Source organism: Schistocerca gregaria, chromosome X (genome assembly GCF_023897955.1).
Source record: "Schistocerca gregaria isolate iqSchGreg1 chromosome X, iqSchGreg1.2, whole genome shotgun sequence".
In the NCBI taxonomy this organism is placed as follows: Eukaryota; Metazoa; Arthropoda; class Insecta; order Orthoptera; family Acrididae; genus Schistocerca; species Schistocerca gregaria.
This window is the reverse complement of record NC_064931.1, coordinates 129,503,898-129,521,776: the sequence shown is the minus strand read 5'-3', so window position 1 is coordinate 129,521,776 and position 17,879 is coordinate 129,503,898. Positions and strand designations below refer to the sequence as shown.

The following is a 17,879-nucleotide window of genomic DNA, read 5'->3' as shown; positions in this document are numbered from 1 at the left end:
CGTAGTCTAGTGGTTATCGTTGCTGCCTCTGAATCACGGGTAGGGTTTTTATCTGGGTGTTTGTGTTGTTCTCATCATTTCATCATCATTGGGAAAAATAGCGACACTGGGCTGTGAAATGATAGGGAATTTATACGGGCGCTCATAACCGTGTCGTTGTCCACTCCGAAAACCAAACATCATCATCATCATCGTCATCAGCGACTTCCAGTAAACTTTAAGCATTATTGTAAAGTATTTCTCGCTACCATGCTTAATATTTAATGTATTAACTCATTTGTGAAGTAATCAGAAGCCTTAAGCTCTTTATTACGTGGCAGTTCTATTCTTTAAAGATTCGGTGGTTTACTGGTGTATAACTAATGCAGCGGATACCGCCGGAATCTCCATAAGACTGTTAGTAGATGATGCGTTTTTTATAAGAAGGTAGAAACGCCAAAATAATGTAGCGAATTACATGAAGCTCTGCACAGGATCGATGATTGTTGCAGTGGCTAACAGATGACCCTGAACATAAGTACGACGGGCGTTCGTTAACTAATGCAACACATTTTTTTCTCAGCCGGTTTCAGTTGAAAAAATGTGAAATTGGTTTTTGGACATCGTGGAATATGCCAGCTTCAGCCCCTGAAGGCTTCACGAAGTTCCGATAAGTGGCGGGGATATACGTTGCATACAAAATACCGTGTGTGAGGTGAGATGGGTGTGCTACAAGCAGAGAGTTCTCACTGAGTTTCTTTTGCCGGAAAACCAGAGCATCGCAGATATTCATGGGCGCTTGCAGGATGTCTATGAAGATCTGCAGTGAACAAAAGTGCATTGAGTCGTGGGAGAGGCGTCTGTCATCTTCGCAACAAGGTCGTGAAAACCTGTCCGATCTCCAGTGTGCCGGCCTTTCGCAGCCAACTCTGACTCCTACAGTTTTGGAAAGTGCAGACACACTCATTCGAGGTGATCGACGGATCAGGCCGGTCAACTGGTCGTCCCACGAAAGTCTGCGCACCCGTGAGAAGCTCCAAAACTTCATTGGACTGTTCTTCCTAATCCACCCTACAGCCCAGATCTCGCACTTCCGATTTACATCTGCTCGCCGCCCGCAGGAAGCCGTACGTGGACGATGGGGATGTTATTTGTGCAGCAAGACGTTGGCTCCGGCGTTGACCAGTAAAATGGTATCATGCAGGCATACAGGGCCTACGAGTAAACGAGTAAGATGGCGTAGAGCCATAGCACTGAACGGAAATTTTGTAGCCAGAAGAGTGAGGAATAATACGGTGTATGGATTCCTGAATAAAATCAACCTGCCGTCAGAAAAAAAGTGTCTCATTACTTATTGAATGCCCCTCGTAAATGAACAGCAGCGCAAGAAATCGATTATTAAACTATTAGCGGAAAATAACTGGGAACAGTAACTACTGTAATATACCCAGGAGTAGCCACCCAGAGCGACCTACAGTGGAATGACCACATAAAAGAAATTTTACGAAAAGCAGATGCCAGATTGAGATTCATTCGAAGACCCATAAGTAATGTTGGGACCACATGTAATAAGCGTTGCTTCATGCAGTGGAGAATGACAAAATAGAGGCACACCGGCAAGTGCGAAGTAGGCAAGCACAGATAGCTTTGCTGAAAGCAGCAGTCTACCAGCCGGCTGATGCAAGGACGCACACAGACCGAGCGCCGAGCGAAGCCTGGAGAGTGCTGAGTAAGGGGAAGTGAGGCCGGCACGCTAAGTTACGCTGCAATTTACTGCGGGAATAATAACAAAAAGCTACCACTGAGGGTAAAAAACGTCCTCCTGCCGGATATAAATAGTGGAGCGCAGGCAGCAACGGACAGAAGCCAGTAGGAAGAAGTTCGGATCTGAGGATGGACGTGGTCCGTGTCCGAATGTTCAGTCTTCGCAGGTGACGATTCTGGAAGTCTGTTCCAGCTCGCAGGAGTCATCCGTTCGCTGTCAGATGCCAACTTCATCTCTGAAGGTCGGCCCGAGTTCGGTCGGCACCGTGGCTGACTAACTACAGCGAGAACTTCCAGCAGGACCGGCAACAGTGTGGTCTCGGTCACAGGCGCCGCCGGGGACTGACGCCCGGACTTCACGGCAGCTGGCCCCACGGCGCGTGGTCCGTCCATGACGGGACCTCGCGGACATCGCGACTGACGTCTTCCCAGCCGCCGGTGTAGCAGGCGTCGGCAGCTGACCTCACGGCGACGAGTTCATCTCAACCACAGGGCATCCTGGCTTCAGCGAAGCACTGGTGGCCTGAGGATCCCAAGTGCGATCAGCGGCGCGCGTTTTGCACATTGTCGGAGAATCTACACAGCAGCAGCCAGGCGGAGGGATCCGCAGGGCTGGGCAGCGACGATGAAGGAAAAATTGTAAAGAAAGTTTAATGAATAATTGAAAAACTCCACGCCGAATCAGTCTTTGACGAAGCCACTGTGCCTGCTGCTAACAAGTGATCCAGAAGCCGTAACAGTAAATATAATTCTGGTACGGCAAAAGTAGATTGTAAAACACGTGTTGTACTTGTTCTCTTAACAGGTTGGAGTAAGAAAAGAGGTAGAAAAGACCAAACGAAGAGTGGCGCATTTCGTCACATAACCGTTTAGTCGGAGCTGGCGCGTTATGGAGATGTTACAAGAGACGAGTAGTGCTTCAGGGAGCTATTTACTACCAAAATTGCGATAGACTACGTTCCGGAGAGGGTCGAGCAACATATTACTGCGGCCACATACGTCTCGCGAAATGATCACGGCGAGGAAGAGGAGAAATTACATGTCATATGAAGCTTTACCGGCAGTCGTTCTTCCCGCGCGACATTCGGGGATGAATATTGGTTACGCAAGTCCATTTCACCCCACACCGTAAAGTTGTTTGCTGAGTAGCGATGCAGATCTAGCCACAGTCAGAAGCGTTGATACAGCGAGTCCCATATAGCGCTTTACGGTCGTGCTTGCAGGCAGTGCAAGTTCCGATGACATCCCACACACACCGAAATCATTCCCGTTCGCCATGGCAAAAAGAGCGTTATCTGTTCTATGCACAGATACCTGTTACAATTGCTCATGAGCGTGTATCAGTGTGGGGTGCAAGGTAAAAAAACTACTGCACAGAATTCACTATCCTCTGCCTGTTGGATTATTCTAGACGAATTCCAAGTTCGAACATTTTTGTATTCTAGGCTGCAAAGACGCATAAAATGACACTCGTATTACTTTACGCACGATATTTCCCAAACATTTGACGTGTGTTATCATGTAGATCTTGTTTCCCTAGATTTGCGAAAGGCTTTCGGAATTCACCTTCTTGTAGACTTATAACCCAGATACAGCCACGCTATGTATCTTCTCTGACATAAGAATGGATTATTGTGCCGGTGAGTTGCAGGGTCTATTACAATATGTGTATTTAGATGTTTTTATCACAATTCTGCACACGACATTATTAACGAATCATGCTGTTACGCTTCGGAAGTATACACGTATCGTCCGTAAGGTCCTACTTCTCAAATCTTCGACTTACTCCTATGTTTCTGACTTTAAAAGCAGGGAATAATCCATAATAAAGTTTTTTGAAAACCTAGTAACGCGAATTTGGTGAGACTTAGCCAAAACTTAGGACAGATAACACGTCACAGATTAAACAAAACAAATAGATAAACAAGTTACATTTGAATATAGAATTACTCTTAATTGTTTAGTACGAATATGTCAGATTTTTATGACATGTGCCAACGTTAATATCGAGTGCAATTACTCGCGGAAGTAATGCACGTGCTGCAAGTTGTGATGCTGTTAATGATATTGTTAATTACACCCACAGGAAGTGAATTGTTTACTTCTCTTAATATTTATCTCAGCGCGCCAGGCGACTGAAGACAATTGCGAGTAGCACTGTGCCTCTTGGCAGCGTTTCAGACACCCGCTATGGGCTTCAGAACCATCACACACAGAGTTGTCCACTTGATGGACTGAATCACTGATGTTGAAGGTATTCGTCCAGAAGATGAGAACTTTATGACCAAGCATTGTTGGCAAGAGCCCTATGAACAACCCCTAATGCTTGTGGGTGAAATCGGAAGTTCACTGAGAGCTTTTTGCAGATGATGCTGTGGTGCATCGAGATGTTGTAACAATGGAAAAATGTGCTGAAATGCAGGAGGATCTGCAGCGAATTGACGCATGGTGCAGGGAATGGCAATTGAATCTCAATGTAGACAAGTGGAATGTGCTGCGAATACATAGAAAGATAGGTCCCTTATCATTTAGCTACAAAATAGCAGGTCAGCAACTGGAAGAAGTTAATTCCATAAATTATCTGGGAGTAGGCATTAGGAGTGATTTAAAATGGAATGACCATATACAATTAATCGTCGGTAAATCAGATGCCAGACTGAGATTCATTGGAAGAATCCTAAGGCAATGCAATCCGAAAACAAAGGAAGTAGGTTACAGTACACTTGTTCGCCCACTGCTTGAATACTGCTCAGCAGTGTGGGATGCGTACCAGATAGGGTTGATAGAATAGATAGAGAAGATCCAACGGAGAGCAGCGCGCTTCGTTACAGGATCATTTAGTAATCGCGAAAGCGTTACGGAGATGATAGATAAACTCCAGTGGAAGACTCTGCAGGAGAGACGCTCAGTAGCTCGGTACGGGTTTTTGTTAAAGTTTCGAGAACATACCTTCACCGAGGAGTCAAGCAGTATATTGCTCCCTCCTACGTATATCTCGCGAAGAGACCATAGGGATAAAATCAGAGAGATTAGAGCACACACAGAAGCATACCGACAATCCTTTCCACGAGCAATACCAGACTAGAATAGAAGGGAGAACCGATAGAGGTACTCAAGGTACCCTCCGCCACACATTGTCAGGTGGCTTGCGGAGTATGGATGTAGATGTGGATGTAGATCCGTAAGTGTCAAGCATATCGTCTGTAAGACCACCTTAGTCTCAGTTCCACGTGGAAAGATGAAGAGCTGTTCTAATATCTAACCAAAGTAAATGTCGAGATCTACATATATTGTTAGACATTAAAACCGAGGCACGCAACAAACGCGGAATTGGTATGAAGTGGAATACGGATTTGGATATGCAAATATTTAGCATTTCAGAGCAGCGTAGGCTGAAATAAAACCACCTACACGACCTATACAAGGTGAAAATTATTTAAACAGACAAACGCTGGGAGGTTGCACGGGGCACCAAGTAAATAATATTTTACAGTGAGGATTTTTAAACCGATAGAGGGAATTTTTCTGAAGGAAGAATAATTAAATTAACAAACTGTGGGAGGCTGCATGGGGCAATGAAAGCACTTTTTATATTGTGTCTTCCTGTGAGGACAAAGAGTAATACAAGTAAGACTCAATTCTTGGTTACCAAGAGACAAGGGGTTAACACAAGCCCATTTCTTAAATTACAAGAGGTTCATAAATGCCTGCATTGACTTGTAAACAGAGGTTACGTGTTCTGGGTAATGGAAATGAGCGTTTGGCGTCATTGGCCGGGAGGCCCCTTGTGGGTTAGGTTCGGCCGCCTTGGTGCTGGTCTCACTATATTCGACGACACATTGGGCGACCTGCGCGCCGGATGGGGATGAAATGATGATGAATACATCACAACACCCAGTCCCTACGCGGAGAAAATTCCCGGCCGAGTCGGGAATCGAACCCGGGCCCGTAGGACCGCAATACGTCACGCTGATCACCTAGCTATCGGGGCGGACACGTGTTCTGGCCGGCCGCGGTGGTCTTGCGGTTCTAGGCGCTGCAGTCCGGAACCGCGGGACTGCTACGGTCGCAGGTTCGAATCCTGCCTGGGGCATGGATGTGTGTGATGTCCTTAGGTTAGTTAGGTTTAAGTAGTTCTAAGTTCTAGGGGACTGATGACCACAGCAGTTGAGTCCCATAGTGCTCAGAGCCATTTGAACCATTTTTGAACCTCCGATACTATCCGGGGAACTAGATCCTCTTCTGATTTAGCAGAGTTTTTTTTAAACAAGTTTGCACATCTCTCGTCGCAGAGAGAAGTCCAGAGGCGTCAAATAATGGAATAGAGTCAGCTATGGTACAGGGCCACGACTAACAATCCACTCTGCTGCAAACTGTCGGTTCAAGAATCAGTGCATAGAGCGACTGAAATGTGGCGGTGCCCCGTCATGCTGGAACCACATGCGCTGTGTTGTAGCGAGTGGCACGTCATCCAGCAACTCTGGCAATGCTCTGGTGAGGAAATTGTAATTTAATGGCCTAGGTAGAAGATACGGCCCAATTAAACAGTCCCCAACGACATCTGCACCCACTTTCACATAGAACCACACTTGATGAGAGCGAGTAAGTCTGCTATTGTGATTAACGTCCATCAAAACATGCAAACTGTGGATGCTGAAGACCCATCACGCCCAAACGTTGCTTCATCTGTACACAGCAGACGGGACGGGAAAATAGGATGTATGTGACACTGTTCCAGGTACCACTGCGAAACCTGTGCTCTGAGTGGAGGAACATCTGGTTCCAGGTGATGCACAAGCTCTACGTGAAATGGATTAACAACTGCTCATGGAGGACGTTTCTTACATTCGTCTCATGATACACGCAATTACACTAGTGCTGAAATTCATTTGAAATTCGTTGTTTGGGCGCAGGAAACTGTTTAGATCGTTTTTGAATGTTTGGAATTAATAGGTAAAATCAATACGATAGAATTGGGAATGAAACATCAGGATTCACTTCCTTTGTCAGTAGAGGTGCAAAACTACCGTAGACTGCCGTAAGTAAGCGTAGACTACAGTAGTTTTCCTAGTAGTACTGTCCGCAGCTCGTGGTCGTGCGGTAGCGCTCTCGCTTCCCGCGCCCGGGTTCTCGGTTTCGATTCCCGGCGGTGTCAGGGTTTTTCTCTGCCTCTTGATAACTGGGTGTTGTGTGATGTCCTTAGGTTAGTTGGGTTTAAGTAGCTCTGAGTTCTAGGGGACTGATGACCATAGGTGTTAAGTCCCATAGTGCTCAGAGCCATTTGAACCTTGTAGTACTGGTTTGTTTAGATCGTAACTGTGTTACCTGTGCGTTAAGCGTGTTGCATACCTATTTGCCGTTACCTCTATTCGATCTTTTTCTTTATGTTACCTATCAATGTTTTATTAGATTCCCCTACAAACTGGAAGTAGTGAACGGTCTGGAAACCGGGTGTGGTTCTATAAGGGGCCGCATAACCTACAGAACATTTTTGTCTGTTACTTAAAAATAAACAGTAGTTATAGCAAAATTGAAATCTTCAATGTTTAATTCAGGTTTCAGTTGAAAATTTTCGATGTCGATTTGTAACGTGAATAGAGGGCTGTTATAGTTTAAAAATAAAAGAGATATATCATTTAGAGCTAGGAAACGTAATCTGTTGATGAAAGGAAAGTTCTAAAAACAAAAACGTATCAGACATTGCTTCAATACTTCGTTGAGCTTATATAAAACACGTTTCTGTTATTTATAACTAAATTTCACACTTATCAATAATAACACGAAACTCGTGCCCTTGATCATAGTGAAGAATGTTCAGCTGAGTACAAAATAACAACAATACGGACTTTTTTTGTGCATGTGAACTGTACTTGCATCAAAAGTAATTGCTTTGGTTGCATAAAATCACAGTAGTTACACGATTAGATAATTTTATTAGCATTAAAATACAAATTATATTTTGTAAGGATATAAAATACTCAATGGATATACAAACAAAAATTAAAGAGAAGTCGTCGGCTCCCAATTAGTCTCTCACGCATTCAATTATTTTCCTTTCCCTGCCGACGCTATCAATACTACTGGTAAAGCTGCCATTCACTTCGTCATTTATGTACTGTACCAAAACTACCTAATCATAATTTTGGTAGAGCGCAACTCTATTTATCAGTATGTGAGAGTACGAGATTTTCCTGATGTTTTGCAGCCAAAGTTTTTGAAGAAATGATTTCATTTATTGAGGGGGAAATCTCGTGTCTGTTTTGAATATAAACGAACAATCGTTATTAGCATCAAATCTGTTCATTTGTTCATCTAGAAAAATTGTGCAGAAATTAAAAGTTTAATTATTTTTTTGGAGGATTTGGTAAGGAGCGGGTTTTGTTTCGTGTTTTTTTTTATATAATTTCTGAGGTATTCCGCATGAACTTTGTGCCGCCCCAGGAACATTAATGCGGTGATCGGTGCCATGACGTGCAGAGCGATTGGCGGCAGCAAAGAATCTTCTGCACGGAACATGACTTCATGGAATATCAATTAGCAAAAGACTAATAATGTAAATTCTGATGAATATACGTTCGTTTTAGGCATTGTAATCTTGGAGTTTGGTCATAGAGAAGTACTTAATTGATTAAGTTGATATCGCACTTCTTATAAAATGCTTAATAAACGCCTTTGTACAAATCAGAGTTGTTGACTTCTTGTTTTGGATATACAGGGTGGTCCATTGATAGTGACCGGGCCAAATATCTCACGAAATAAGCATCAAACGAAAAAATAACAAAGAACGAAACTCGTCTAGCTTGAAGGGGGAAACCAGATGGCGATTTGATTGGCCCGCTAGATGGCGCTGCCATAAGTCTAACGGATATCAAGAGCGTTTTTTTTTTATATAGGAGCCCCCATTTTTATTACATATTCGTGTAGTACGTAAAGAAATATGAATGTTTTAGTTGGACCACTTTTTTCGCTTTCTGATAGAGGCGCTGTAATAGTCACAAACGTGTGGTATCACGTAACATTCCGCCAGTGCGGACGGTATTTGCTTCGTGATGCATTACCCGTGCTAAAATGGACCGTTAACCAATTGCGGAAAACGTCGATATCGTGTTGATGTATGGCTGTTGTGATCAAAATGCCCAACAGGCCTGTGCTATGTATGCTGCTCGGTGTCCTGTATGACATCATCCAAGTGTCCGGACTGTTCGCCGGATAGTTACGTCATTTAAGGAAACAGGAAGTGTTCAGCAACATGTGAAACGTCAACCATGACCTGCAACAAATGATGATGCCCAAGTAGGTGTTTTAGCTGCTGTCGCGGCTAATCCGCACATCAGTAGTAGAAAAATTGCGCAAGAATTGGGAATTTCAAAAACGTAGGCGTTGAGAATGCTACATCAACATCGATTGCACCCGTACCATATTTCTATGCACCAGGAATTGCATGTCGACGACTTTGAACGTAGTGTACAGTTCTGCCACTGGGCACAAGAGAAAGTACTGGACGATGACAGATTTTTTGCACGCGTTCAATTTAGCGACGAAGCGTCATTCACCAACAGCGGTAACGTAAACCGGCATAATATGTACTATTGGGCAACGGAAAATCCACGATGGCTGCGACAAGTGGAACATCAGCGACCTTGGTGCGTTAATGTATGGTGCGGCATTATGGGAGGAAGGATAATTGGCCCCCATTTTATCGATGGCAATCTACATGGTGCAATGTATGCTGATTTCCTAAGTTCTACCAATGTTACTACAAGATGTTTCACTGCATGACAGAATTGACGATGTACTTCAATCATGATGGATGTCCGGCACATAGCTTGCGTGCGGTTGAAGCGGTATTGAGTAGCATATTTCATGACTGGTGGATTGGTCGTGGAAGCACCATACCATGGCCCACATGATCACTGGATCTGGCGTCCCCGGATTTCTTTCTGTGGGGGAAGTTGAAGGATATTTGCTATCGTGACCCACCGACAACGCCTGACAACATGCGTCAGCGCATTGTCACTGCATGTGCGAACCTTACGGAAGGCGAACTACTGGCTGTTGAAAGGAATGTCGTTCCACGTATTGCCAAATGACATGAGGTTGACGGAGTTCATTTTGAGCATTTATTGCATTAATGTGGTATTTTCAGGTAATCACGCGGTAACAGCAATCGTTCTCAGAAATGGTAAGTTCAAAAATCGTTCAAATGGCTCTGAGCACTGTGGGACTTAACTTCTAAGGTCATCAGTCCCCTATAACTTAGAACTACGTAAACCTAACTAACCTAAGGACACCACACACATCCATGCCCGAGGCAGGATTCGACCCTGCGACCATAGTTGTTGCGAGGTTCCAGACCGTAGCGCCCTCAACCGCTCGGCGAAATGATAAGTTCACAGAGGTACACGTATCACATTGGAACAACCGAAATATAATTTTCAAACGTACCTACGTTCTGTATTTTAATTTAAGAAACCTAATTGTTTCCAACTGTTCATCTAAAATTGTGATCAATATGTTTGTGACTATTACAGCGCCATTGATCAGAAAGCGAAAAAACTGGTCCAACTGAAACATTCATAGTTCTTTACTTACTACACAAATATTTAATAAAAAAGGGGGTTCGTACTTTAAAAAAAAACGCAGTTGATATCCGTTTGAGCTCTGGCAGCGCCATCTAGCGGGCTAACCACAGGGCCATCTGGTTTCTCCCTTCAAGCAAGACAAGTTTCGTTCTTTGTAGTTTTTTTCGTTTGACACTTATTTCGTGAGATATTTGGCCAGGTCACAATCAGTGGACCACCCTGTACATAGGGACTCTTCGGCTGGCGTAACAACGAGCTGGGGGTTCATAGACTGCTAGAAGCTGAAGACCAGCGACGAGGTAATTTATAAGCTAACTGAGCCCTCGCAAGTATTAGAATTTCTGAGAGACTTACAGATCACTCGCATAATTTGAATTTACGTTTGCGTATTGTGAGTACGTATGGCTCACGAACCACAATGACTGGCAGTTGTCAGGGTTGTGACGCAGCGCACGATTCGAGTTGGAGGTGGAGCACACTTTACCGGACTTGCTCTCTACAGATTCTATGTTTCACCCACCAAAAGGTGAGGTCACAGGTGTCTGGATGTGAGTCTTCGCCGTTTCAGATGTTGGTCGTAAAGCAGCAGGGAGGCTTGCAGAGCGCTGAAGCTTTGCACAGAGGCTGCGCTCCCCGGAGTCACTTTGGCGACAAATGGCGAGCGTGCGGGCCATTAGGGGGGCGCTCAGTTATTGAACACAGGCGGCCGCTGCGTCTGTGAGCCGAGCCTGCCACTCGCAGCAGCCTCGTGCATTACGTTTGCTGTCGCGCTGTTCCCGTCGACGTAAACGTAACGCGCTTACCTGTCGGAGACAGCAGCGCACTGCAAGGACAGAGACTCGTGCTTGGCACACAAGTACTTGGTTCGAACCCTTGCACTAAAGCAATTTATCGGCACCGAAACTGGGTTGCCGGGAAGGTGAGGCGGCGGTTCACAGTTTCCCGCACACAAGGAGGGACCTTTAGCTGGTGACGCATACCTGAGAAGCAAATTTGGCTTCTCCTGTATTTTCTCACCACATAGCTATTCACCTTGAAAATGACTGCACGGTTATTAGCCGAAATGTGGGAAGAAGAAATAATGCTATTTATTGTGTTTCACTGTTCTAGCAACCCTACCACAACAAAGGTCAAAATTTAATAATGATTGTGGTGTTACTCACGCTGCTAAATACTGCATTTTCGAGCAACAACAAAGTTATTATGTGGCAGGTATCATTAGAGCACAGTTAATAAAGTCACTTCATGTAATAATGAATAAACTAGGCACTCATCTTATCGTGTTTCCCACGCTGGTCTCGTAAAATCATGGCTCAAATGTCGAAAATCTTGGTGGTGATGATTCCAAGCTCGGATGCAAAGAGGCCTAGGTTTTATTCTGCTGTATTCAAAAGTTTTATAGATATGTTTCACAAACCATTCTTGAAGAATAAATCTTTGAAAGTTAGCTCAATGGTGATGTAAAAAAAAAAGTAATCAGCACTCCAAATTTAAGTTACACTTCGTTTTTATTGCTTTTGTTGCAATATCACGTAACACACAAAACATTACTTCACAATACAAAACATACTTGAAAACATCTTCCTCACTGTTAAAGTTCACATTTTATAAGCTGACTACAATATGCGTCTTTCCAACATGACGTCCAAGACTTGACTTTCTCAAGGTCCGACTCTCTAAAGGTCTGACACTCTAACTAATAATCGCTTACGCGCCCAAAAATCAGAGTTACAAGTACGTCAAAGGTCATAGTGACAAAAGAAAAAATACACATAAGAATAATATCATTGCAATACAAACATATCGATGTATCAAAGTACCTCTACATTAATGAAATCAAATCTAAATGTTGTCTCAGAAATATTTTAACTACTTTACAGAAACACAGTAGAATATTGCTGGTATCGAGAGGTTCAGGTGAGCTGCCGTAATGGTTACGTAATTCACGTACCATTAAACTTTCAGTGTAAAAAATAATAATAATACGGGCTTTCCATGTATCTTACGTGATATGCGACTGCATTCGAGACTTCCTTACAGATAGAACTAATCACGTCACTCTTCTCGGATCAAAATCGACAGACATAACTTCCGGAGTGTGGTAGGCGTGTGATAGGACCATTACTGTTTTCGATAATGTACGCAAATGATATACTAGAAAGCTCATTAAGACTCTTCGCAGATGATGTGGTTGTCTACGAGCAACGTCAAAAGACAGCGCATTCTCGGCTGTAAAGAGAAACGTTCATTGTGGTAATAGTTCCTAGTCTGCCTTAGCCATTCTACGCAACATCCGCCTCCCAAAAATGACAGTTCAGTCAGGAATGGAGGAGGGCTAATACAATGTTTTGGAAATAGTACAGAGATGCTGTGAGAGCAAGTCCTGAATCGCGAGTCTGGACAGCTTAGCTGGCAAAAGTATTGATGCAAAAGCTAAAGCAACGCATTCAAGTCTCGGTCCAGTTGAAAGTTGTAATCTACTAGGGAGTTTTAACTTTCTAATAATTACGAAGTACCTTTTGAAGTTTTCACAGTGGATAGAATATTCCAACACCTTTCGGGCGTGCATGCAGAGAAGAGTAAATGTGCTTCTTTGTGCCAAGTTATTTAAATTCTATCAGCGACTCACCTTGAAGATGGCTGTACACTTATTAGCCGAAATATCGGAAGAAGAAATAACACTATCTCAGGTGTACGTCAGAAAGATGAAGGAGTAGTTACGCAATAGTCATACGTGCACTATGTTCTACTTTTTTGGGACGCTTCGTTACGTTTTAAAATTAGAACGTTGCTCTGAAACGCAGTTCTTAAGCGAATTTTTGTAAACTTTTCTTGCAAACCAATCAGGTGACTGTTGTCATTCATCGTGTCACCAATATGTGCATGTAAACTTACTACAACCTACAACACACGCATCTAAAATATTACACAGCTCTCGACACGTTCTAATGTGTTCTGTACGTCTTCTGAGTGGAATTATTTGTTGACCTTCTACCATACACTTAGATCACAATCTAGTTTTTGTATCCAAATTAAATCTATTTTCGACAACAAACATTTTCCCACTGCTCTACGTCCTTACTAATGTAGTTTTGCAATGACTTTAAGCCATTACTGTGGTTAATACGATTAATATAAAACCGTTTCCTTACTATTTCCCTTTTGCGTTGGCTACACAACATTTAACTGAGGTCGGGCTGATCTTCTAGCAGTTCGCCTCCAAAAGTTTGGCTGTTATTTTTATCAGTCACAGTGAGTAGACATCCTCCTTTCTGGATTGGCGCACTTAGCGGAGCGCGATACGTTGAGTAAACACACAGTTTCCCTAATCAAACCATCGTTTTCATGGCGTTACATCACCAGCTATTGCTGACGGAAATAGGTATTGGAGCTATTTCGGGTCATTTCACGTCTGGCTCCATTGTAGCAGGAAACAGTTTTCAAATACCTGACATGCAATGAGATGTGCACATATCATTTGTAGCTACTCCTGCTTGAATTAGGAAGAAGATACTCGCCACCCTGTCGGCCGCATATTAAAATGGAATAATTCTGTGACATCCAAATGACAAGAAGAGAACATTCCCTATACGTGCAAGTCACCACTTCGAAACAAAGAACCTATGTGTTTGGATCTCATATTTTGTTACACCATTTTCCACTTTTATTCTTGAAAATTTTAATACTAAAATATAATAAAAGAAAAGTGAAATAGTAGAGGGGTCAAATATTATATTGATAAGATATCTGTATGGTGCGAAAAGTGCCAATTGACCCCGAATAAAGAAAAGTGTGAAGTTATTTACAGGTAAATTTCGATTACGCGATAAGTCACACAAATCTGAAGGCTGTAAATTCAGCTAAATACTTACGGATTACAATTACAAATAACCTAAATTTGAACGATCACATCGGTAATGTTGTGGGTAGAGCAAACCAAAGACTGCGATTCATTGGCAGGACACTTAGAAGGTGCAACACGTCTACTGTAGAGACTGCTTACACCACGCTTGTCCGCCCTATTCTGGAGTATTGCTGTGCGGTGTGGGATCCGCATAAGGTGGGACTGACAGGTACCATCGAAAAAGTACAAAGAAGGGCGGTTCGTTTTGTATTATCGAGAAATAGGGGAGATAGTGTCACAGACATGATACTTGAACTGGAGTGGCAATCAAAAAACAAAGGCGTTTTTCGTTGCGACGGGATCTTCTCATGAAATTTCAATTCTGCAGTTTTCTCCTCCGATTGCAAAAACATTCTTTTGGCACGTACCTACATAGGGAGAAATGATCATCGCGATAAAATAAGAAAAATCAGGGCTCGCACAGAAAAATGTAAGTGCTCGTTTTTCCCGCGTGCCGTTCGAGAGTGGAATGGTAGAGAGACAGCTTGTAGGTGGTTCATTGAACCCTCTGACAGGCACTTTATTGTGAATAGCAGAGTAATCACGTAGATGTAGATGTAGATATAGACACGTTGTACTTAGAAAATACATTAGAGTAAAAAGTGGCATTGTAAACGTCATACGGAACATAGACAGAGACATGAAATGCAAGTGTTGACAGTTAATTATAACTCAAGTACTGGTGACTGTGATGACTGCGTGTAGTGTGTAGTGTCTTGTTTATATTGTTACAATATTAGAGAGGAAAGGTTGAGGTTGGAACTTAGTGTCCCCATACAGGGCGGTCGGAAACACCTGAAAAGCTTGTAACGGTATTGCAGGATGGGGTGTGCTAATAAATAATTGTTAAGAAAAAACTGCTATACCTTGTGCCGTTTCCGAATTAATTAACATTGAAGTTAGCCAATCAGGCCGATGCGCGCGCAAAATCAAGCGGCACGCCAGACAAATTACAAGGGGCGTTCAATAAGTAAGGCAATTTTGTTTTTTTATCCCAAACATGTTTCACTGTAGTTGCAGCATCTTCAGTGGGCTTTTATTTTTCCTCTGTTAAAGACAAACCACGTTCTTTACTGTTTGTATACATGTAACTACTAGTTTTTAATTGTAATCACAGATATTTGAAAAAACACATAAATTATTAATTCATACCTTTTTACCACAGGGTGTGGTTTTTCTTATGTGTTGTGTTTCCACAAGACTGTTTTGTTCCACAGTTTGTCATCTGCAACCACTTATACCTTAAAGTAGACAAGTTGCTTAAGCCAAAGTAACGGTTTGAAAAATTGTTATTTATCTGCCTGAAATTATTTAATTCTCTCTGTGTGTGTGTGTGTGTGTGTTTGTGCGTATTTACGTAATGTTTCCACTTACATTTTCTTTTTCTTTATCTTCATCACTCTCAAACACAATATATTGAGTTGCCAATGTCACTGTCACTGTTTCACTGTTAACCAGCTGTAAAAAAACAAACATGGCGGGCAGTGAAACAGTTGAAGGTGTAAAAACAAGATGGCTGACAATGTAACAGTTGAAGGTGTTTCTGGCAGTTGTTCTGAATCTTTCAGAGGCGCCTGCGATTTTTGTGTGTGTGTGTGTGTGTGTGTGTGTGTGTGTGTGTGTGTGTGTGTGAAAAGGAAAGAGAGAGAGAGAGAGAGAGAGAGAGAGAGAGAGAGAGAGAGAGGAAGAGATTAGGTTTTAGGATTTATTATTATTATTTAATTTTTTTATTGTTTGTGTGTGTGTGTGTGTGTGTGTGTGTGTGTGTGTAGGTGGGGGGGGGGGGGGGTGGACCCTATCCAAAAACATACGTATTGTTAAAGCAAACACGGAAAAATCTTCAAGCCCAAGATGATTAGCAAAGCAATACATTTTTCTTCTGAAAGCAGGTAGGTTTTGTTTGGGATTCCACTACACCACATTACTCCCCAGTCTTTTGCCAACAAAATCCTATTTTTCAACGTAATCTCCGTTCAATACGACGGTCTTACGCCACCTTCCTGGGAGCATCTATATGCCCGTGTGGTACCACTCTACTGGCCGACGTTGGAGTCAGCGTCTTGCTGCATCAGTAACCTCCCAATCACCAACGTAATGTTTCTTGAGGAGGGCATCCTTCATTGGGCCAAACAGACGGAAGTTGAAAGGTCTGAGATTTGGGCCGATTAGGTGACAAGGGACCGGATGGACACACACCTTTGAGTTCTCCAACTGGTGGACGAGTGTGTCAGCACTAGCAACAGAGACGTCTAGTTGAGCAGCGAGTTGTCCGATTGTGATCCGTCGATCATCTCGAATGATCGTGTCCGCACATTCCAACATTGTACGAGTTTCAGCTGTGTGCGGCCGTCTGGGTTGGGTCGTTTGGGGAAGAGACCAAACAACGAGGTCCTCGGCCTCATCGGATTAGGGAAGGCCGGGGAAGGAAGTCGGCCGTGCCCTTTCAAAGGAACCATCCCGGCACTAACCTGGAGCGATTTAGGGAAATCACGGAAAGCCGAAATCAGGATGGCCGGACGCGGGATTGAACCGTCGTCCTACCGAATGGGAGTCCAGTGTGCTAACCACTGCGCCACCTCGCTCGGTTGTGTGCGACCTTGTTGCGATGATGACAGACACCTCTTCCAACTTCTCACCATGCTTTCCTTCACTACCAGGTCTCCGTAGACATTCTGTGAACATCTGCGATGCTCTGGTTTTTCATTTTCCACCAAAAGGAAGTCAATGACGGCTCTGCTTGGAACGCAACCTCCGTTACAGACGTCATTCTGAAGGCTACGTATAGCGCCGTCAACTATCAAAACTTTATGAAACTATAGGGCAGAAGCGAGAATTTTGTGCTGTGTCTGCGTAAGCAGAAGAAACTAACGATCAAAGTCTGTAAACAATTTATTGGACTGTTCAATTAAGCAAAGCAAATTCTCCAAGTATAACACCAACACAACACAGTGATCCGTCTTCGAATCACAACTACATACAAGAAGAGAGACTTCTCCGATGTACCAAGCCTAATCTAGAGATGAGCAAGAAGATCCAAGCCGGGCTGCCGGGGCGGCAGCTATCCATGTCTGCTGGCGGTCGATGAACTGCCGATGTGCGCCGAGCGCCCGCCTTTCGGCGGATGAGTACCTCGGAACTATTTTTCATCACGTGGTTTGACGTGTGAAAATAGTTCCGGGATCTGCAGCGACCTCTTCCTTATGTTTATGTGGGCCAGTAGTGGCCCCTGGTGGCCGCTGGTGTCTTTGCTGTGGTGCTGTTGTGGTTGTTGTTGTAGCCGTTCATCAATATTGCCTGTCGGTTGTGTAGTGCTTCGGTGTGCCCACGAGGTGGGCAACCCGCAGCTGCAGGCTGCCAGTTTGGTTGCTGATACTCTAGGCGCCGTGATGTCTGGTGGAGTAGGCCACAGCATTTTGTATGATGTTCCACATCAAAGTTCGCATTTTTTCCGACCGAATTTAGCAGAGGAAAAAAATTTTGTTGCGTTGCTTGTTGAACGCCCCTCGCATGTGGAGAGTGTCGTGGGTAACAATGAACGGCAGGAAGAACAATGGGTGGAAGTAAGGGAGGTGGAAGCAAACGCAGAGGGGAAATACAGCGAGACACAGACGTAGACAAGAGCGTAAGCGATAGAAGCGCAGCGTGGGCCT

General features: G+C 43.6%; 1 protein-coding gene across 1 annotated transcript in view; it reads right to left on the bottom strand.

Moving 5' to 3' along the window:
- The window catches only part of LOC126297767 (Down syndrome cell adhesion molecule-like protein Dscam2), a 1,507,668-nt gene that overhangs the window by 591,731 nt on the left and 898,058 nt on the right, over positions 1–17,879 (bottom strand). The gene's annotated exons all lie outside the window — the stretch shown is intronic.